The sequence below is a fragment of the Lampetra fluviatilis genome, unplaced genomic scaffold (assembly GCF_964198595.1).
Source record: "Lampetra fluviatilis unplaced genomic scaffold, kcLamFluv1.1 SCAFFOLD_218, whole genome shotgun sequence".
NCBI lineage: Eukaryota > Metazoa > Chordata > Hyperoartia > Petromyzontiformes > Petromyzontidae > Lampetra > Lampetra fluviatilis.
The window spans coordinates 97,848-121,763 of record NW_027621157.1 but is presented as its reverse complement, the minus strand read 5'-3'; the positions used below and the strand labels follow the sequence as shown (position 1 = coordinate 121,763).

At 47.3% G+C, this 23,916-nt stretch overlaps 1 long non-coding RNA gene across 1 annotated transcript in view; it reads right to left on the bottom strand.

Annotated features, from left to right (window-relative positions):
- LOC144954868 (uncharacterized) overlaps nucleotides 1–8,211 on the bottom strand; it is a 29,378-nt gene extending 21,167 nt beyond the window's left edge. Inside the window, exon 1 of the long non-coding RNA XR_013641409.1 lies at nucleotides 7,608–8,211. This is a non-coding gene — a long non-coding RNA (uncharacterized LOC144954868). The remainder of the gene's footprint in view (nucleotides 1–7,607) is intronic.
- Nucleotides 8,212–23,916: the final 15,705 nt, after the last annotated feature.

Genomic DNA, 23,916 nt, shown 5'->3' with positions numbered 1-23,916 from the left:
ACCATAGACTCAACACTGCAACATAGACTCAACACTGCACCATAGACTCAACACTGCACCATAGACTCAACACTGCACCATAGACTCAACACCGCCCCATAGACTCAACACTGCACCATAGACTCAACACTGCCCCATAGACTCAACACTGCAACATAGACTCAACACTGCACCATAGACTCAACACTGCACCATAGACTCAACACTGCACCATAGACTTAACACTGCAACATAGACTCAACACTGCACCATAGACTCAACACTGCAACATAGACTCAACACTGCACCATAGACTCAACATTGCACCATAGACTCAACACTGCACCATAGACTCAACACTGCACCATAGACTCAGCACTGCACCATAGACTCAACACTGGACCATACACTCAACACTGCACCATAGACTCAGCACTGCAACATAGACTCAACACTGCAACATAGACTCAACACCGCCCCATAGACTCAACACTGCACCATAGACTCAGCACTGCAACATAGACTCAACACTGCACCATAGACTCAACACTGCACCATAGACTCAGCACTGCAACATAGACTCAACACTGCAACATAGACTCAACACTGCACCATAGACTCAACACTGCACCATAGACTCAACACTGCACCATAGACTCAACACTGGACCATACACTCAACACTGCACCATAGACTCAACACTGCACCATAGACTCAGCACTGCAACATAGACTCAACACTGCACCATAGACTCAACACTGCATCATAGACTCAACACTGCACCATAGACTCAACAGTGTACCATAGACTCAACACTGCACCATAGACTCAACACTGCACCATAGACTCAACACTGCACCATAGACTCAACACTGCACCATAGACTCAACACTGCACCATAGACTAAACACGGCACCATAGACTCAACACTGCACCATAGACTCAACACTGCAACATAGACTCAACACTGCACCATAGACTCAGCACTGCACCATAGACTCAACACTGCACCATAGACTCAACACTGCAACATAGACTCAACACTGCACCATAGACTCAACACTGCACCATAGACTCAACACTGCACCATAGACTCAACACTGCAACATAGACTCAACACTGCACCATAGACTCAACACTGCAACATAGACTCAATACTGCACCATAGACTCAACACTGCACCATAGACTCAACACTGCACCATAGACTCAACACTGCACCATAGACTCAACACTGCAACATAGACTCAACACTGCAACATAGACTCAACACTGCACCATAGACTCAACACTGCACCATAGACTCAGCACTGCACCATAGACTCAACACTGCCCATAGACTCAACACTGCAACATAGACTCAACACTGCAACATAGACTCAACACTGCTCATAGACTCAACACTGCACCATAGACTAAACACGGCACAATAGACTCAACACTGCACCATAGACTCAACACTGCACCATAGACTCAGCACTGCCCATAGACTCAACACTGCCTACAGACTCAACACTGCACCATAGACTCAACACTGCACCATAGACTCAACACTGCCTACAGACTCAACACTGCACCATAGACTCAACACTGCACCATAGACTCAACACTGCACCATAGACTCAACACTGCACCATAGACTCAACACTGCACCATAGACTCAGCACTGCACCATAGACTCAACACTGCACCGTAGACTCAACACTGCAACATAGACTCAACACTGCACCATAGACTCAACACTGCACCATAGACTCAACACTGCACCATAGACTCAGCACTGCACCATAGACTCAACACTGCACCATAGACTCAGCACTGCACCATAGACTCAACACTGCACCGTAGACTCAACACTGCACCATAGACTCAACACTGCACCGTAGACTCAACACTGCAACATAGACTCAACACTGCACCATAGACTCAACACTGCACCGTAGACTCAACACTGCAACATAGACTCAACACTGCACCATAGACTCAACACTGCACCGTAGACTCAACACTGCAACATAGACTCAACACTGCACCATAGACTCAACACTGCACCATAGACTCAACACTGCACCATAGACTCAACACTGCACCATAGACTCAACACTGCAACATAGACTCAACACTGCACCATAGACTCAACACTGCAACATAGACTCAACACTGCAACATAGACTCAACACTGCACCATAGACTCAACACTGCACCATAGACTCAACACTGCACCATAGACTCAGCACTGCACCATAGACTCAACACTGCACCATAGACTCAACACTGCACCATAGACTCAACACTGCACCATAGACTCAACACTGCACCATAGACTCAACACTGCACCATAGACTCAACACTGCACCATAGACTCAACACTGCACCATAGACTCAACACTGCACCATAGACTCAACACTGCAACATAGACTGAACACTGCACCATAGACTCAGCACTGCACCATAGACTCAACACTGCACCATAGACTCAGCACTGCACCATAGACTCAACACTGCACCATAGACTCAACACTGCACCATAGACTCAACACTGCACCATAGACTCAACACTGCACCATAGACTCAACACTGCACCATAGACTCAACACTGCACCATAGACTCAACACTGCACCATAGACTCAACACTGCACCATAGACTCAACACTGCACCATAGACTCACCACTGCACCATAGACTCAACCCGGCACCATAGACTCAACACTGCACCATAGAATCAACACTGCACCATAGACTCAACACTGCACCATAGACTCAACACTGCACCATAGACTCAACACTGCACCATAGACTCAACACTGCCTACAGACTCAACACTGCACCATAGACTCAACACTGCACCATAGACTCAACACTGCACCATAGACTCAGCACTGCCCATAGACTCGGTGGTGAGATTGTAACTCCTTCGTTTGGTATACAGGAGGCCTTGGGTTCAATCCCATCTCTGAAGATGCCTGTTGTATATTTTGAGGCTGCGTCTTTCTCTCTATCTCCCCGTGGTCGCCTGGATTTAGAGTATTATGGGTGTCTACGGGCCTCTGTGTAAATCTACGTGTCTCCATGTATCACTATGGGTCTCTATGGGTCTCTATGTATCTCTTCGTATCTCTATGAGTGTGGGTCTCTATGGGTCTCTGTGGGGCTCTTTGAGTCTCTATGGGTCTCTGTGGGTCTCTATGTATCTCTATGAGTGTGGGTCTCGATGGGTCTCTGTGTATATCAATGCATTTTGTCGTATTTGGCTGCTATAAATGTATACACGATACGCCAATTCATCTGTGAAAGCCAGGCCACTTATGAAACAGTTACATAGCTCAGCAGTGGGCCTTCCCTAGTCAAACATAAACAGAGACTCAGATACCCACAGACACTCACAGGCACTCAGAAACAATCCTAGCTACCCACAGAGATTCACAGAAACTCCTCATAGACACCCTTAGAGACTCAGAGACTCATAGACACCCGTATAGACTCAGAGAACCCATAGACACCCATAGAAACTCAGAGACTCACAGAGACTCATAGACACCCATACAGACTCAGATACCCCATAGAACCCATAGACACCCATAGAAACCCAGAGACTCATAGACACCCATACAGACTCAGAGAGACTCAGAGACTCATAGACACCCATACAGACTCAGATACCCCATAGACTCATAGATACCCATAGAGACTCAGAGAGACCAAGAGACTCATAGACACCCAATCTAACTCATAGAACCCATAGACACCCATACAGACTCAGAGAGACCCAGAGACTCATAGACACCCATACAGACTCATAGAACCATAGACACCCATAGATACTCAGAGACCCACAGAGACTCATAGACACCCATAGAGACTCAGAGACCCATAGATACCCATATAGACTAGTCGAGACCCACAGAGACTCACAGAGACTCATAGACACACATGGAGACTCAGAGAGACTCAGAGACACCCATAGAGACTCAGAGACCCAAAATACACATATATAGAGAGTCGTAGACACCCACAGAGACTCACAGAGACACATAGACACCCATGGAGACTCACAGAGACACATAGACACCCACAGAGACTCACAGAGACACATAGACACCCATGGAGACTCACAGAGACACATAGACACCCACAGAGACTCACAGAGACTCATAGACACCCACAGAGACTCACAAAGACTCTGAGACACCCACAGAGACTCACAGAGACTCATAGACACCCACAGAGACTCACAGAGACTCATAGACACCCACAGAGACTCACAGAGACTCATAGACACCCACAGAGACTCACAGAGACTCATAGACACCCACAGAGACTCACAAAGACTCTGAGACACCCACAGAGACTCACAGAGACTCATAGACACCCATGGAGACTCACAGAGACACATAGACACCCACAGAGACTCACAGAGACTCATAGACACCCACAGAGACTCACAAAGACTCTGAGACACCCACAGAGACTCACAGAGACTCATAGACACCCACAGAGACTCACAGAGACACATAGACACCCACAGAGACTCACAGAGACTCATAGACACCCACAGAGACTCACAAAGACTCTGAGACACCCACAGAGACTCGCAGAGACACATAGACACCCACAGAGACTCACAGAGACTCATAGACACCCACAGAGACTCACAGAGACACATAGACACCCACAGAGACTCACAGAGACTCAGACACCCACAGAGACTCACAGAGACTCATAGACACCCACAGAGACTCACAGAGACACATAGGCACCCACAGAGACTCACAGAGACTCATAGACACCCACAGAGACTCACAAAGACTCTGAGACACCCACAGAGACTCACAGAGACTCATAGACACCCACAGAGACTCACAAAGACTCTGAGACACCCACACAGACTCACAGAGACTCATAGACACCCACAGAGACTCATAGACACATAGACACCCACAGAGACTCACAGAGACTCTGAGACACCCATGGAGACTCACAGAGACTCATAGACACCCATAGAGACCCACAGAGACTCATAGACACCCACAAAGACTCACAGAGACTCATAGACACCCACAGAGACTCACAGAGACTCATAGACACCCAAGGAGACTCACAAAGACTCTGAGACACCCATAGAGACTCACAGAGACTCATAGACACCCACAGAGACTCACAGAGACTCTGAGACACCCACAGAGATTCACAGAGACTCATAGACACCCACAGAGACTCACAAAGACTCTGAGACACCCACAGAGACTCACAGAGACTCATAGACACCCACAGAGACTCACAGAGACTCAGAGACACCCACAGAGACTCACAGAGACTCACAGAGACTCATAGACACCCACAGAGACTCACAGAGACTCATAGACACCCACAGAGACTCACAGAGACTCATAGACACCCATGGAGACTCACAGAGACACATAGACACCCATGGAGACTCACAGAGACACATAGACACCCACAGAGACTCACAAAGACTCTGAGACACCCACAGAGACTCACAGAGACTCATAGACACCCACAGAGACTCACAGAGACTCATAGACACCCATGGAGACTCACAGAGACACATAGACACCCACAGAGACTCACAAAGACTCTGAGACACCCACAGAGACTCACAGAGACACATAGACACCCACAGAGACTCACAAAGACACATAGACACCCACAGAGACTCACAAAGACTCTGAGACACCCACAGAGACTCACAGAGACACATAGACACCCACAGAGACTCACAGAGACACATAGACACCCACAGAGACTCACACAGACTCTGAGACACCCACAGAGACTCACAGAGACACATAGACACCCACGGAGACTCACAAAGACACCCCACTTTGTCCCATGACGTTTTTTTTTAACATCAAAACCAACATACAAAGATAAAGATCCCCCGTGTAGCCTTAACACACTGTAGGGGCAAGTGCTGTTAGCGAGCACCTATGAAGGTCGGAACGGTACACGAGGTGGTGAGTGGCCAGCACCACGCCCGACCGCCTTTGTCTCCCTAATGTTAATGTTTACACACCACACCAGGTACTCATTTGAGGCTGAGTCGACCTAGGGGAGGCCCGGGACCGGTTCAGATAATCGTCACTGGCGTTGGCCGTGAGCGGGAATCGAACCCGTGTCACCGGGTTCATAGCGCTAACCGCTGCACTACCGCTCCCCAGACACATAAAGACACACACACAGATACACAGCCACACACAGACACACACAGACACACACAGACACACACAGACACACACAGACACACACACACACACAGACACACACACACACACACACAGACACACACAGACACACACAGATACACAGCCACACACAGACACACACAGACACACACAGACACTGACACACACAGACACACACACACAGACACACAGACACACACAGACACACACAGACACACACACACAGACACACACAGACACACACAGACACACACAGACACACACACAGACACACACACAGACACACAAAAGGCCAACGATCCCCGTGTAGCCTTAACAAACTTTTGGGGCAAGTTGCTGCTAGCGAGTAGCAGCAGCACCTCTGAAGGCTACCGGCACTGTGGCAAACACAGAGGGGGTGGGTTGCCAGCACCACCACGCCCGACCGCCTTTGTCTCCCCTAGTGGTGGTGTCTATACACTGCACCAGGTAGTCGTTTGAGGCTGAGTCGACCTAGACACAGACACAGCCACACAGGTACACCCACAGAGACACACAGACACGTACTCACAGAGACACACAGACGAACCCACATACACAGACACACACACACACAGACACACACATACACACACACACACAGACACACACACAGACACACACACACAGACACACACACAGACACACACACACACAGACACACACACAGACACACACACACACAGACACACACACAGACACACACACTCACACACAGACACACACACAGACACACACCCAGACACACCCAGACACACGCACACACACACACAGACACACACACACACAGACACACAGACACACACACACACAGACACACACACAGACACACACAGACACACACACAGACACACACACACAGACACACACAGACACACACACAGACACACACACAGACACAGACACACACACAGACACTTACAGACACACACACAGACACACACACACAGACACACACATACACAGACACACACAGACACACACACACAGACAGACACACACAGACACACACACACACAGACACACACACACAGACAGACACACAGACACATACATACACACAGACACACACACACAGACACACACACACAGACACACACAGACACACAGACACACACACAGACACACACACAGATACACACACAGACACATACACACACAGACACACACAGACACACAGACACACACAGACACACACAGATACACACACACAGACACACCCAGACACACCCAGACACACGCACACACACACAGACACACACGCACACACAGACACACACACAGACAGACACACACACAGACACACACACACACACAGACACACACAGACACACACAGACACACACACACAGACACACACAGACACACACACAGACACACACACAGACACACACACACACACTTACAATTATCTCGTCTCCTTCACTCTTCACCGTTCGATCTGTTTGCTTCTAAGACGTCGCTTGGCGAATGATGTGGATGTTGTTCATTGGTGATGATGGTTGTGTAAGTGATGATCGTGATGATGATGATGATGAGAGCATTGCTGTTGATGGTAGTGATGTAGTGATGGTGCTGATGGTAGTAGTGATGCAGTGATGATGATGGTGGTGGTGGTGGTGAAGGTGGTGATGGTGGTGGTGATGACGGCAGTGTTGATTATGTTGGTGGTGGTGATGTTAGTGATGGTGATGTTAGTGATGGTGGTGATGTTGATGGCAGTGTTGATTATGTTGGTGGTGGTGATGTTAGTGATGGTGATGTTAGTGATGGTGGTGATGATAGTGGTGGTGATGGTGGTGATGTTAGTGGTGGTGATGTTAGTGGTGGTGATGTTAGTAATGGTGGTGAGGTTAGTGGTGGTTATTTTAGTGATGGTGGTGATGTTAGTGATGGTGGTGATGTTGATGTTAGCGATGGTGAGGTTAGCGCTGGTGATGTTAGCGATGGTGATGTTAGTGATGGTGGTGGTGATGGTGGTGAGGTTAGTGGTGGCAATTTTAGTGATGGTGATGTTAGTGGTGATGGTGGTGGTGATGTTAGCGGAGGAAGTTTGCGTGGTCTTGAAAGCGAATGGGTCTCTATCAGGAGCTGTGAGGGAGGGGTGAGTGGGTGGGTGGGAGATGGGGGTGGACGGATAACACAAATAAAACACACACACTCACACACATACATACACACACTCACATACATACATACACACACATTCACACACATACATACATACACTCACACACATACATACACACACTCACATACATACATACACACACATTCATACATACACACACACTCACACACATACATACACACTCACATACATACACACACTCACACACATACATACACACACTCACATACATACATACACACACATTCATACATACACACACACTCACACACATACACTCACATACTCACATTCATACACATACACACACTCACATTCATACACACACACTCACATACATACACACACTCACACACATACATACACACACTCACATACATACATACACACACATTCATACATACACACACACTCACACACATACACTCACATACTCACATTCATACACATACACACACTCACACACATACATACACACTCACATACATACACACACTCACACACATACATACACACACTCACATACATACATACACGCACATTCATACATACACACACACTCACACACATACACTCACATACTCACATTCATACACATACACACACTCACACACATACATACACACTCACATACATACACACACTCACACACATACATACACACACTCACATACATACATACACGCACATTCATACATACACACACACTCACACACATACACTCACATACTCACATTCATACACATACACACACTCACACACATACATACACACTCACATACATACACACACTCACACACATACATACACACACTCACATACATACATACACACACATTCATACATACACACACACTCACACACATACACTCACATACTCACATTCATACACATACACACACTCACACACATACATACACACTCACATACATACACACACTCACACACATACATACACACACTCACATACATACATACACGCACATTCATACATACACACACACTCACACACATACACTCACATACTCACATTCATACACATACACACACTCACACACATACATACACACTCACATACATACACACACTCACACACATACATACACACACTCACATACATACATACACGCACATTCATACATACACACACACTCACACACATACATACATACACACACTCACATACTCACATCCATACACATACATTCATACACACACTCACTCACATACATACACACACTCACATTCATACACACGCACACACACACTCACACACTCACATACTCACATTCATACACATAAACACACGTACACACTCACTCACATACATACACACACTCACACACGTACACACGCACACACACACTCACACACATACTCACACACTCACATTCATACACACACACTCACACACATTCATACACACACTCACATTCATACACACACTCACACACATACATACACACACATACTCACACACATACATACACATACACACACTCACACACTCACATTCATACACACACATTCATACACACACTCACTCACATACATACACACACTCACATTCATACACACGCACACACACACTCACACACGTACACACGCACACACACACTCACACACATACTCACACACTCACATTCATGCACACACACACTCACATTCATACACACACTCACATTCATACACACACACTCACATACATACATACACACACATACTCACACACATACATACACATACACACACTCACACACATACTCACACACTCACATTCATACACACACATTCATACACACACTCACTCACATACATACACACACTCACATTCATACAAACGCACACACACACTCACACACGTACACACGCACACACACACTCACACACATACTCACACACTCACATTCATGCACACACACACTCACATTCATAAACACACTCACATTCATACACACACTCACACACATACACACACACTCACATTCATACATACACACACATACTCACATTCATACACACACACACACTCACATTCATACACACACACTCACACAAATAGATACACACACTCACACACATACATACACACACTCACATACATACACACACTCACATTCATACACATACACACACTCACACACATACTCACACACTCACTTTCATGCACACACACACTCACATTCACACACACACACTCACACAAATAGATACACACACTCACACACACACATACACACTCACATACATACACACACTCACACACATACATACACACTCACATACATACACACACTCACACACATACACTCACACACATTCATACACATACACACACTCACACACATACATACACACTCACATACATACACACACTCACACACATACATACACACACTCACATACATACATACACACACATTCATACATACACACACACTCACACACATACATACACACACTCACATACTCACATTCATACACATACACACACTCACACACATACACACACTCACATACTCACATTCATACACGCACATTCATACACACACTCACTCACATGCATACACACACTCACATACATACACACATTCATACACATACACATACTCACACACTCACATTCATGCACACACACACTCACATTCATACATACATACTCACACACTCACACACATACACACACACTCACATTCATACACACACTCACATTCATACACACACACTCACATACATACACACACTCACATACATACACACATTCATACACATACACATACTCACACACTCACATTCATGCACACACACACTCACATTCATACACATACTCACATTCATACACACACACTCACATACATACACACACTCACATTCATACACACACACTCACATTCATACACACACTCACATTCATACACACACACTCACATTCATACACACACTCACATTCATACACACACTCACACAAATAGATACACACACTCACACACATACATACACACACTCACATACATACACACACTCACATTCATACACACACACTCACACACATACTCACACACTCACATTCATACACACACACACTCACATTCATACACACACACTCACACACATACATACACATACACACATACTCACACACTCACTTTCATGCACACACACACTCACATTCATACACACACATACACACACTCACATACTCACATTCATACACATACACTCACACACATACACACACTCACACACATACACTCACACACATTCATACACATACACACACTCACACACATACTAACACACTCACATTCATACACACACATTCATACACATACATACATACTCACACACTCACACACTCACATTCATACACACACACACTCACATTCATACACACACTCACATTCATGCACACACTCACATTCATACACATACACACACTCACACACATACTCACACACTCACTTTCATGCACACACACACTCACATTCATACACACACATACACACACTCACACACATACACACACTCACACACATACACTCACACACATTCATACACATACACACACTCACACACATACTAACACACTCACATTCATACACACACATTCATACACATACATACATACTCACACACTCACACACTCACATTCATACACACACACACTCACATTCATACACACACTCACATTCATGCACACACTCACATTCATACACATACACACACTCACACACATACTCACACACTCACTTTCATGCACACACACACTCACATACTCACACACTCACATTCATACACACACACTCACACACATACACACACTCACATACTCACACACTCACATTCATACACACACTCACATTCATACACACACATTCATACACACACTCACACACATACACACACTCACATACTCACACACTCACATTCATACACACACTCACATTCATACACACACACTCACACACATACATACATATATACACAAACTCACACACATACACACACTCACATACTCACATTCATACACACACATTCATACACACACTCACATTCATACACTCACATTCATACACACACTCACATTCATGCACACACACATACACACACTCACATAATCACATTCATACACATACACACACTCACATACATACACACACTCACATACTCACATTCATACACTCACATTCATACACACACTCACATTCATACACACACACATACACACACTCACATAATCACATTCATACACATACACACACTCACATACATACACACACTCACATACTCACATTCATACACTCACATTCATACACACACTCACATTCATACACACACACATACACACACTCACATAATCACATTCATACACATACACACACTCACATACACACACACACTCACATTCATACACACACTCACACACATACACACACTCACACACATACATACACACACTCACACACATACTGACACACTCACATTCATACACACACACACTCACACGCTTGTGCCAGGCCAAGTGCACCTTGAGGCCACGTGAAGTGTCGAACGCCCGCTGGCAGGAGATCACGGGGCAGACCCAGCAGGTGCCACAGGTCGACTGAAATGACTCATCATCGTTTGCAGCTGGGGTTGGCATCGTCCCCCACTCCTCCTGATGTCGAGGGTAAATTGGCGAGGTTTAGGACTTTGACACATGCAGCTGCAATGGCTGCTTTGGGTACGCGGTCCAGACCTCCCCAGAGACCCTGGCTGACAGAGGAGGTGTTCAAGATGGTTGAGAAAAAGCGACAGGCCCACTCTCATGGGCTACAGCATCCCACGTCAGAGAATGAGGAGGTTTACCGCAGCCTTCGCTCGGAGGTTCGGAGAGCCGTGAGGCGCTGCAAGGATGGGTGGTGGTCGCGGGTTGCTGAGGAGATGGAGTCTGCCTCAGTGGCCCGCGATCACAAATCCCTATTTAACTCCATCAAAAAAGTAACCTGCAGCGCCACACCTATTACCATCATTAGGGGAAAAAATGGTGATTCAATCTCCAACCCCCAGGAACAGGTTTGCGGATTTGCTGAGCATTTCTGTGAGGTCCTGGGGGTTGAGGGAAAATCTCTCAGCCAGGAAAACATCGTGGCACAAAGTGGGGATGACCCTGCTGAGGCTGCGGTGCCTCAAATATTGGAAGAGGTCACCCCCTGTGAGTGGCTGGCTGAGGTGCCATCTGTTGAGGAAGTACTGAGGGCGATCCGGAGTCTGAGACTAGGGAAGGCACCGGGCAGAGATGATCTCCCAAGCGAAATGCTCAGGGAGGGTGGCGTTTGTGCACAGACTGCCCTACATGACATCATAACAACAGTCTGGACCACTGGCGGGTTCCGCAGGATTGGAAGGATGCCCTGGTGGTCCCCCTTCTTAAAGAGGGGGACCGCACAGACTGTAACAACTACAGGGGCATCTCACTCCTCAGTGTGCCGGGTAAGGTCCTGGCAAGGATTATTCAACATCGCCTTGCTAGGCACGCTGGGGAGAGGCTTGCGGAGCCCCAATGCGGTTTCAGGAAAGGGTGGTCCTGCACAGATGCCATATTTTCTGTCCGTCTGCTACAGCACAGATGTAGGGAATTCCAACAAGACCTACATCTCTGCTTTATTGACCTGATCAAGGCCTATGATACCATCAGTAGGCCTGGGCTCTGGGTTGTTCTTCGTGCTTTCGGAGTCCGTGACCCTCTGCTCACGATCATTAAGGACCTTCATGATGGTGAGCGGGCCCGGGTAAAACTACGTGGCCGGGAGTCAGAGCCTTTCCCTGTACACCTTGGGGTGCGACAGGGATGTCCTCTGGCTCCCACATTATTTAACATCTATTTTGACCACGTAGTTCGTGAAGCCTTCAATAGCTGTACCGGAGGAATTTCCATTTGGTACAGATATAACGGGAGGCTGATCGATGCCCGGGTGCGGTCAAAGGATGGCTCCCTATTGGTCAACCACGTTACGTATGCCGATGATTTGGTAATTGCTGCTCACTCAGAGGAGGAGTTGGAGGCGCTGCTGCTGAACCTGGAGCGTGTCACCAAGAGGTGGGGCCATACCATCAGCCCCACCAAAACTAAGCACCTGCCTGGGTATTTTGTTCCATCGGACACTCCACCCCCACAACTCCCAATTGGTGATGGGGCAGTTGTGGAGAGAGTGGAGAGTTTCCCATACCTGGGCAGTGTGCTCATGACCGGTTCCAGTTAAACAGCAGAGGTCTCACTCCGAATCAGTCGAGCGGCATTATCTTTCCATCGGTTGCGTAACGCTGTTTTGAAGCTAGCTGGTCTGTCGCTCCACACGAAGCTTCAGGTCTTCTCGGCCACAGTCATTCCCTCCCTTCTCTACGCTTGCGAGACGTGGACCCCCTAATGGAACATCGTCGCCAGTTAGAAACATTTAGGCTGGCCTGCCTACGATCCATCCTGGGTTTAACCAGACTGGATTGTGTGAGGAGCTCACAAATCCTAGAAAGATCTGGGCAAAGTCCCATCGGGGAGCTCCTCCGGCAGGCAAGGCTGCGTTGGCTGGGTCATGTAGCCCGCATGCCCAGACACCGCTTGCCTAAACAGCTTTTGTTCGGCCAGATCGAGGGGGCTAAACGGGCGCGGCACGGGCTAGAGAAGAGATAGAGTGATGTGGTACAGGAGGACGTGGAGCTGAGTGGACTTGCCGATGACTGGTACCAGCGGTGTCAAGATCGCCCTCTGTGGAGGAGGCTCGTGAAGGACGCTACTGGGCAGTTGGAGGCAGTCGCCCTCCAACAACAACGGAGGGTGGAGGAGCGACGCTCACAACAACGAGCGGAGCGCCGGGTGGCTAAAGCACAGCAAGTTGGCACAGTAGGGGGCACAGGTGGTGCATCAGCCAGTCATCTCGGTCATCTCAGTCAGTCGACCCGTGGCACCTGCTGGGTCTACCCCATGGCCTCCTGCCAGCGGGCGTTCGACACTTCACGTGGCCTCAAGGTGCACATGGCCTGGCACAAGCGACGTGGTGACGTCACCGCCACTTCGTGGCGAATGGCGGTTGTTGTTGTCTGTGGGTGTATCTGTGTGTGTGTGTGTATGTTTGTGTGTCTGTGAGTGTGTGAGTGAGTCTGTGAGTGTGTGAGTGAGTCTGTGAGTGAGTCTGTGAGTCTGTGAGTGTATGAGTGAGTGAGTGAGTCTGTGAGTGAATGGGTGAGTCTGTGAGTGAGTCTGTGAGTGTATGAGTGAGTCTGTGAGTGTGTGAGTTAGTCTGTGAGTATGTGAGTGAGTATGTGAGTCTGTGAGTATGTGAGTGAGTATGTGAGTTTGTGAGTCTGTGAGTGAGTATGTGAGTCTGTGAGTGTATTAATGAGTCTGTGAGTGTGTGAGTTAGTTTGTGAGTATGTGAGTGTGTCAGTGAGTCTGTGAGTCTGTGAGTGCATGAGTGAGTCTGTGAGTGTGTGAGTTAGTCTGTGAGTATGTGAGTGAGTATGTGAGTCTGTGAGTCTGTGAGTGAGTATGTGAATCTGTGAGTGAATGGGTGAGTCTGTGAGTGAGTCTGTGAGTGTATGAGTGAGTCTGTGAGTGTGTGAGTTAGTCTGTGAGTGTGTGAGTGAGTATGTGAGTCTGTGAGTCTGTGAGTGAGTATGTGAGTCTGTGAGTGAATGGGTGAGTCTGTGAGTGAGTCTGTGAGTGTATGAGTGAGTCTGTGAGTGTGTGAGTTAGTCTGTGAGTGTGTGAGTGAGTATGTGAGTCTGTGAGTCTGTGAGTGAGTATGTGAGTCTGTGAGTGAATGGGTGAGTCTGTGAGTGAGTCTGTGAGTGTATGAATGAGTCTGTGAGTGTGTGAGTTAGTTTGTGAGTATGTGAGTGTGTCAGTGAGTCTGTGAGTCTGTGAGTGCATGAGTGAGTCTGTGAGTGAATGGGTGAGTCTGTGAGTGAGTCTGTGAGTGTATGAATGAGTCTGTGAGTGTGTGAGTTAGTATGTGAGTATGTGAGTGTGTCAGTGAGTCTGTGAGTCTGTGAGTGCATGAGTGAGTCTGTGAGTGTGTGAGTTAGTCTGTGAGTCTGTGAGTGAGTATGTGAGTCTGTGAGTCTGTGAGTGAGTATGTGAGTCTGTGAGTGAATGGGTGAGTCTGTGAGTGAGTCTGTGAGTGTATGAGTGAGTCTGTGAGTGTGTGAGTTAGTCTGTGAGTATGTGAGTGAGTATGTGAGTCTGTGAGTCTGTGAGTGAGTATGTGAGTCTGTGAGTGAATGGGTGAGTCTGTGAGTGAGTCTGTGAGTGTAGTCTGTGAGTGTGTGAGGTAGTTTGTGAGTATGTGAGTGTGTCAGTGAGTCTGTGAGTCTATGAGTGCATGAGTGAGTCTGTGAGTGTGTGAGTTAGTCTGTGAGTATGTGAGTGAGTATGTGAGTCTGTGAGTCTGTGAGTGAGTATGTGAGTTTGTGAGTGAATGGGTGAGTGTGTGAGTGAGTCTGTGAGTGTATGAATTAGTATGTGAGTGTGTGAGTTAGTTTGTGAGTATGTGAGTGTGTCAGTGAGTCTGTGAGTCTGTGAGTCTGTGAGTGTGTGAGTGAGTCTGTGTGTGTATGAGTGAGTCTGTGAGTGAGTCAGTGTGTGTGTGAGTGAGTCTATGAATGTATGAGTGAGTCTGTGGGTGAGTCTGTGAGTGAGTCAGTGAGTGTGTGAGTGAGTCTGTGAGTCTGTGAGTGAGTCTGTGAGTGTGTGAGTGAGTCTGTGAGTGAGTCTGTGTGTGTATGAGTGAGTCTGTGAGTGAGTCAGTGAGTGTGTGAGTGAGTCTGTGAATGTATGAGTGAGTCTGTGAGTGTGTGTGTGTGTGTGTGCGTGAGTCAGTGTGTGTATGAGTGAGTGTGTGAGTGAGTCTGTGTGAGTATGAGTGAGTCTGTGAGTGTGTGAGTTAGTTTGTGAGTATGTGAGTGTGTCAGTGAGTCTGTGAGTGAGTCTGTGTGTGTATGAGTGAGTCTGTGAGTGAGTCAGTGAGTGTGTGAGTGAGTCTGTGAATGTATGAGTGAGTCTGTGAGTGTGTGAGTGTATGTGTGAGTCAGTGTGTGTATGAGTGAGTGTGTGAGTGAGTCTGTGTGTGTATGAGTGAGTCTGTGAGTATGTGAGTTAGTTTGTGAGTATGTGAGTGTGTCAGTGAGTCTGAGTCTGTGAGTCTGTGAGTGTGTGTGTGAGTCTGTGAGCGTATGAGTGAGTCTGTGAGTGTGTGTATGAGTGAGTCTATGAGTGAGTCTGGGAGTGAGTCAGTGAGTGTGTGGGTGAGTCTGTGAGTCTGTGAGTGTGTTGGTGAGTCTGTGAGTGAGTCTGTGAGTCTGTGAGTGTGTGAGTGAGTCAGTGTGTGTATGAGTGAGTGAGTCAGTGTGTGTATGAGTGAGTGTGTGAGTGAGTCTGTGAGTCTGTGTGCGTGTGCGTGAGTCAGTGTGTGTATGAGTGAGTGTGTGAGTTAGTCTGTGTGTGTATGAGTGAGTCTGCGAGTGTGTGAGTTAGTTTGTGAGTATGTGAGTGTGTCAGTGAGTCTGTGAGTCTGTGAGTCTGTGAGTGTGTGTGTGAGTCTGTGTGTGTATGAGTGAGTCTGTGAGTGAGTCAGTGTGTGTGTGAGTGAGTCTGTGAATGTATGAGTGAGTCTGTGGGTGAGTCTGTGTGTGAGTCAGTGAGTGTGTGAGTGAGTCTGTGAGTCTGTGAGTGAGTGTGTGAGTGCGTCTGTGAGTGAGTCTGTGTGTGTATGAGTGAGTCTGTGAGTGAGTCAGTGAGTGTGTGAGTGAGTCTGTGAATGTATGAGTGAGTCTGTGAGTGTGTGAGTGTGTGCGTGAGTCAGTGTGTGTATGAGTGAGTGTGTGAGTGAGTCTGTGTGTGTATGAGTGAGTCTGCGAGTGTGTGAGTTAGTTTATGAGTATGTGAGTGTGTCAGTGAGTCTGTGAGTCTGTGAGTCTGTGAGTGTGTGTGTGAGTCTGTGAGCGTATGAGTGAGTCTGTGAGTGAGTCTGTAGGCATGTGAGTGAGTCTGTGAGTGTGTGTATGAGTGAGTCTATGAGTGAGTCTGGGAGTTAGTCAGTGAGTGTGTGGGTGAGTCTGTGAGTGAGTCTGTGAGTCTGTGAGTGTGTGAGTAAGTCAGTGTGTGTATGAGTGAGTGAGTCAGTGTGTGTATGAGTGAGTGTGTGAGTGAGTCTGTGAGTCTGTGTGTGTGTGCGTGAGTCAGTGTGTGTATGAGTGAGTGTGTGAGTGCGTCTGTGTGTGTATGAGTGAGTCTGTGAGTGAGTCAGTGTGTGTGTGAGTGAGTCTGTGAATGTATGAGTGAGTCTGTGAGTGGGTGTATGAGTGAGTCTGTGAGTGTGTGAGTGAGTCAGTGTGTGTATGAGTGAGTCTGTGAATGTATGAGTGAGTCAGTGTATGTGCGAGTGAGTGAGTCTATGAGTGTGTGCGTGAGTCAGTGTGTGTATGAGTGAGTGAGTCAGTATGTGTATGAGTGAGTCAGTGTGTGTGTGAGTGTGTGAGTGAGTCTGTGAGTGTGTGAGTGAGTCTGTGAGTGTGTGCGTGAGTCTGTGAGTGAGTGTGTGAGTGAGTCTGTGAGTGAGTCTGTGTGTGTATGAGTGAGTCTGTGAGTGAGTCAGTGAGTGTGTGAGTGAGTCTGTGAATGTATGAGTGAGTCTGTGAGTGTGTGAGTGTGTGTGTGAGTCAGTGTCTGTATGAGTGAGTATGTGTGTGAGTGAGTCTGTGTGTGTTTGAGTGAGTCTGCGAGTGTGTGAGTTAGTTTGTGAGTATGTGAGTGTGTCAGTGAGTCTGTGAGTCTGTGAGTCTGTGAGTGTGTGTGTGAGTCTGTGTGTGTATGAGTGAGTCTGTGAGTGAGTCAGTGTGTGTGTGAGTGAGTCTGTGAATGTATGAGTGAGTCTGTGGGTGAGTCTGTGTGTGAGTCAGTGAGTGTGTGAGTGAGTCTGTGAGTCTGTGAGTGAGTCTGTGAGTGTGTGAGTGAGTCTGTGAGTGAGTCTGTGTGTGTATGAGTGAGTCTGTGAGTGAGTCAGTGAGTGTGTGAGTGAGTCTGTGAATGTATGAGTGAGTCTGTGAGTGTGTGAGTGTGTGCGTGAGTCAGTGTGTGTATGAGTGAGTGTGTGAGTGAGTCTGTGTGTGTATGAGTGAGTCTGCGAGTGTGTGAGTTAGTTTATGAGTCTGTGAGTGAGTATGTGAGTCTGTGAGTCTGTGAGTGAGTATGTGAGTCTGTGAGTGAATGGGTGAGTCTGTGAGTGAGTCTGTGAGTGTATGAGTGAGTCTGTGAGTGTGTGAGTTAGTCTGTGAGTATGTGAGTGAGTATGTGAGTCTGTGAGTCTGTGAGTGAGTATGTGAGTCTGTGAGTGAATGGGTGAGTCTGTGAGTGAGTCTGTGAGTGTAGTCTGTGAGTGTGTGAGGTAGTTTGTGAGTATGTGAGTGTGTCAGTGAGTCTGTGAGTCTGTGAGTGCATGAGTGAGTCTGTGAGTGTGTGAGTTAGTCTGTGAGTATGTGAGTGAGTATGTGAGTCTGTGAGTCTGTGAGTGAGTATGTGAGTCTGTGAGTGAATGGGTGAGTGTGTGAGTGAGTCTGTGAGTGTATGAATTAGTATGTGAGTGTGTGAGTTAGTTTGTGAGTATGTGAGTGTGTCAGTGAGTCTGTGAGTCTGTGAGTCTGTGAGTGTGTGAGTGAGTCTGTGTGTGTATGAGTGAGTCTGTGAGTGAGTCAGTGTGTGTGTGAGTGAGTCTATGAATGTATGAGTGAGTCTGTGGGTGAGTCTGTGAGTGAGTCAGTGAGTGTGTGAGTGAGTCTGTGAGTCTGTGAGTGAGTCTGTGAGTGTGTGAGTGAGTCTGTGAGTGAGTCTGTGTGTGTATGAGTGAGTCTGTGAGTGAGTCAGTGAGTGTGTGAGTGAGTCTGTGAATGTATGAGTGAGTCTGTGAGTGTGTGTGTGTGTGTGTGCGTGAGTCAGTGTGTGTATGAGTGAGTGTGTGAGTGAGTCTGTGTGAGTATGAGTGAGTCTGTGAGTGTGTGAGTTAGTTGGTGAGTATGTGAGTGTGTCAGTGAGTCTGTGAGTGAGTCTGTGTGTGTATGAGTGAGTCTGTGAGTGAGTCAGTGAGTGTGTGAGTGAGTCTGTGAATGTATGAGTGAGTCTGTGAGTGTGTGAGTGTATGTGTGAGTCAGTGTGTGTATGAGTGAGTGTGTGAGTGAGTCTGTGTGTGTATGAGTGAGTCTGTGAGTATGTGAGTTAGTTTGTGAGTATGTGAGTGTGTCAGTGAGTCTGAGTCTGTGAGTCTGTGAGTGTGTGTGTGAGTCTGTGAGCGTATGAGTGAGTCTGTGAGTGTGTGTATGAGTGAGTCTATGAGTGAGTCTGGGAGTGAGTCAGTGAGTGTGTGGGTGAGTCTGTGAGTCTGTGAGTGTGTTGGTGAGTCTGTGAGTGAGTCTGTGAGTCTGTGAGTGTGTGAGTGAGTCAGTGTGTGTATGAGTGAGTGAGTCAGTGTGTGTATGAGTGAGTGTGTGAGTGAGTCTGTGAGTCTGTGTGCGTGTGCGTGAGTCAGTGTGTGTATGAGTGAGTGTGTGAGTTAGTCTGTGTGTGTATGAGTGAGTCTGCGAGTGTGTGAGTTAGTTTGTGAGTATGTGAGTGTGTCAGTGAGTCTGTGAGTCTGTGAGTCTGTGAGTGTGTGTGTGAGTCTGTGTGTGTATGAGTGAGTCTGTGAGTGAGTCAGTGTGTGTGTGAGTGAGTCTGTGAATGTATGAGTGAGTCTGTGGGTGAGTCTGTGTGTGAGTCAGTGAGTGTGTGAGTGAGTCTGTGAGTCTGTGAGTGAGTGTGTGAGTGAGTCTGTGAGTGAGTCTGTGTGTGTATGAGTGAGTCTGTGAGTGAGTCAGTGAGTGTGTGAGTGAGTCTGTGAATGTATGAGTGAGTCTGTGAGTGTGTGAGTGTGTGCGTGAGTCAGTGTGTGTATGAGTGAGTGTGTGAGTGAGTCTGTGTGTGTATGAGTGAGTCTGCGAGTGTGTGAGTTAGTTTATGAGTATGTGAGTGTGTCAGGGAGTCTGTGAGTCTGTGAGTCTGTGAGTGTGTGTGTGAGTCTGTGAGCGTATGAGTGAGTCTGTGAGTGAGTCTGTAGGCATGTGAGTGAGTCTGTGAGTGTGTGTATGAGTGAGTCTATGAGTGAGTCTGGGAGTGAGTCAGTGAGTGTGTGGGTGAGTCTGTGAGTGAGTCTGTGAGTCTGTGAGTGTGTGAGTAAGTCAGTGTCTGTATGAGTGAGTGAGTCAGTGTGTGTATGAGTGAGTGTGTGAGTGAGTCTGTGAGTCTGTGTGTGTGTGCGTGAGTCAGTGTGTGTATGAGTGAGTGTGTGAGTGAGTCTGTGTGTGTATGAGTGAGTCTGTGAGTGAGTCAGTGTGTGTGTGAGTGAGTCTGTGAATGTATGAGTGAGTCTGTGAGTGTGTGTATGAGTGAGTCTGTGAGTGTGTGAGTGAGTCAGTGTGTGTATGAGTGAGTCTGTGAATGTATGAGTGAGTCAGTGTATGTGCGAGTGAGTGAGTCTATGAGTGTGTGCGTGAGTCAGTGTGTGTATGAGTGAGTGAGTCAGTATGTGTATGAGTGAGTCAGTGTGTGTGTGAGTGTGTGAGTGAGTCTGTGAGTGTGTGAGTGAGTCTGTGAGTGTGTGCGTGAGTCTGTGAGTGAGTGTGTGAGTGAGTCTGTGAGTGAGTCTGTGTGTGTATGAGTGAGTCTGTGAGTGAGTCAGTGAGTGTGTGAGTGAGTCTGTGAATGTATGAGTGAGTCTGTGAGTGTGTGAGTGTGTGTGTGAGTCAGTGTCTGTATGAGTGAGTATGTGTGTGAGTGAGTCTGTGTGTGTTTGAGTGAGTCTGCGAGTGTGTGAGTTAGTTTGTATGTGAGTGTGTCAGTGAGTCTGTGAGTCTGTGAGTCTGTGAGTGTGTGTGTGAGTCTGTGTGTGTATGAGTGAGTCTGTGAGTGAGTCAGTGTGTGTGTGAGTGAGTCTGTGAATGTATGAGTGAGTCTGTGGGTGAGTCTGTGTGTGAGTCAGTGAGTGTGTGAGTGAGTCTGTGAGTCTGTGAGTGAGTCTGTGAGTGTGTGAGTGAGTCTGTGAGTGAGTCTGTGTGTGTATGAGTGAGTCTGTGAGTGAGTCAGTGAGTGTGTGAGTGAGTCTGTGAATGTATGAGTGAGTCTGTGAGTGTGTGAGTGTGTGCGTGAGTCAGTGTGTGTATGAGTGAGTGTGTGAGTGAGTCTGTGTGTGTATGAGTGAGTCTGCGAGTGTGTGAGTTAGTTTATGAGTATGTGAGTGTGTCAGTGAGTCTGTGAGTCTGTGAGTGTGTGTGTGAGTCTGTGAGCGTATGAGTGAGTCTGTGAGTGAGTCTGTAGGCATGTGAGTGAGTCTGTGAGTGTGTGTATGAGTGAGTCTATGAGTGAGTCTGGGAGTGAGTCAGTGAGTGTGTGGGTGAGTCTGTGAGTGAGTCTGTGAGTCTGTGAGTGTGTGAGTGAGTCAGTGTGTGTATGAGTGAGTGAGTCAGTGTGTGTATGAGTGAGTGTGTGAGTGAGTCTGTGAGTCTGTGTGTGTGTGCGTGAGTCAGTGTGTGTATGAGTGAGTGTGTGAGTGAGTCTGTGTGTGTGTGAGTGAGTCTGTGAGTGAGTCAGTGTGTGTGTGAGTGAGTCTGTGAATGTATGAGTGAGTCTGTGAGTGTGTGTATGAGTGAGTCTGTGAGTGTGTGAGTGAGTCAGTGTGTGTATGAGTGAGTCTGTGAATGTATGAGTGAGTCAGTGTATGTGCGAGTGAGTGAGTCTATGAGTGTGTGCGTGAGTCAGTGTGTGTATGAGTGAGTGAGTCAGTGTGTGTATGAGTGAGTCAGTGTGTGTGTGAGTGTGTGAGTGAGTCTGTGAGTGTGTGCGTGAGTCTGTGAGTGTGTGTATGAGTGACTATATGAGTGAGTCTGTGAGTGTGTGCGTGAGTGAGTCTGTGAGTGTGTGAGCGAGTCAGTGTGTGTATGAGTGAGTATATGAGTGAGTCAGTGTGTGTGTGAGTGAGTCTGTGAGTGAGTTTGTGAGTCTATGAGTGAGTCTGTGAGTGTGTGAGTGTGTGTATGAGTGAGTCTGTGAGTGAGTCTGTGAGTGAGTCACTAGTTTGCTGCTGGCACGGCAGGTTTGAGTGTACAAGTGTGGGCCTCTAGGCTGAATGCCTCAAGTTTAAAATGTCAAGTAGCTTTTAAGCGATAACAGATGCCAGACTGCTAAGAAACACGCACTACACATACCAAATACACACACACACTACACACACTACACACACACACACATACTACACACGCACACCACATACTACACAAACCAAATACACACACACTACACACACACTACACACACATACACTACACACACACACTACACCCACACTACACACACACTACACACACACTACACACACACAGACACACACACACACACACCACACACACTACACACACACTACACACGCACACTACACACACATACCACATACTACACATACCAAATACACACACACACTACACACACTACACACGCACACTACACACACACACTACACACACACACTACA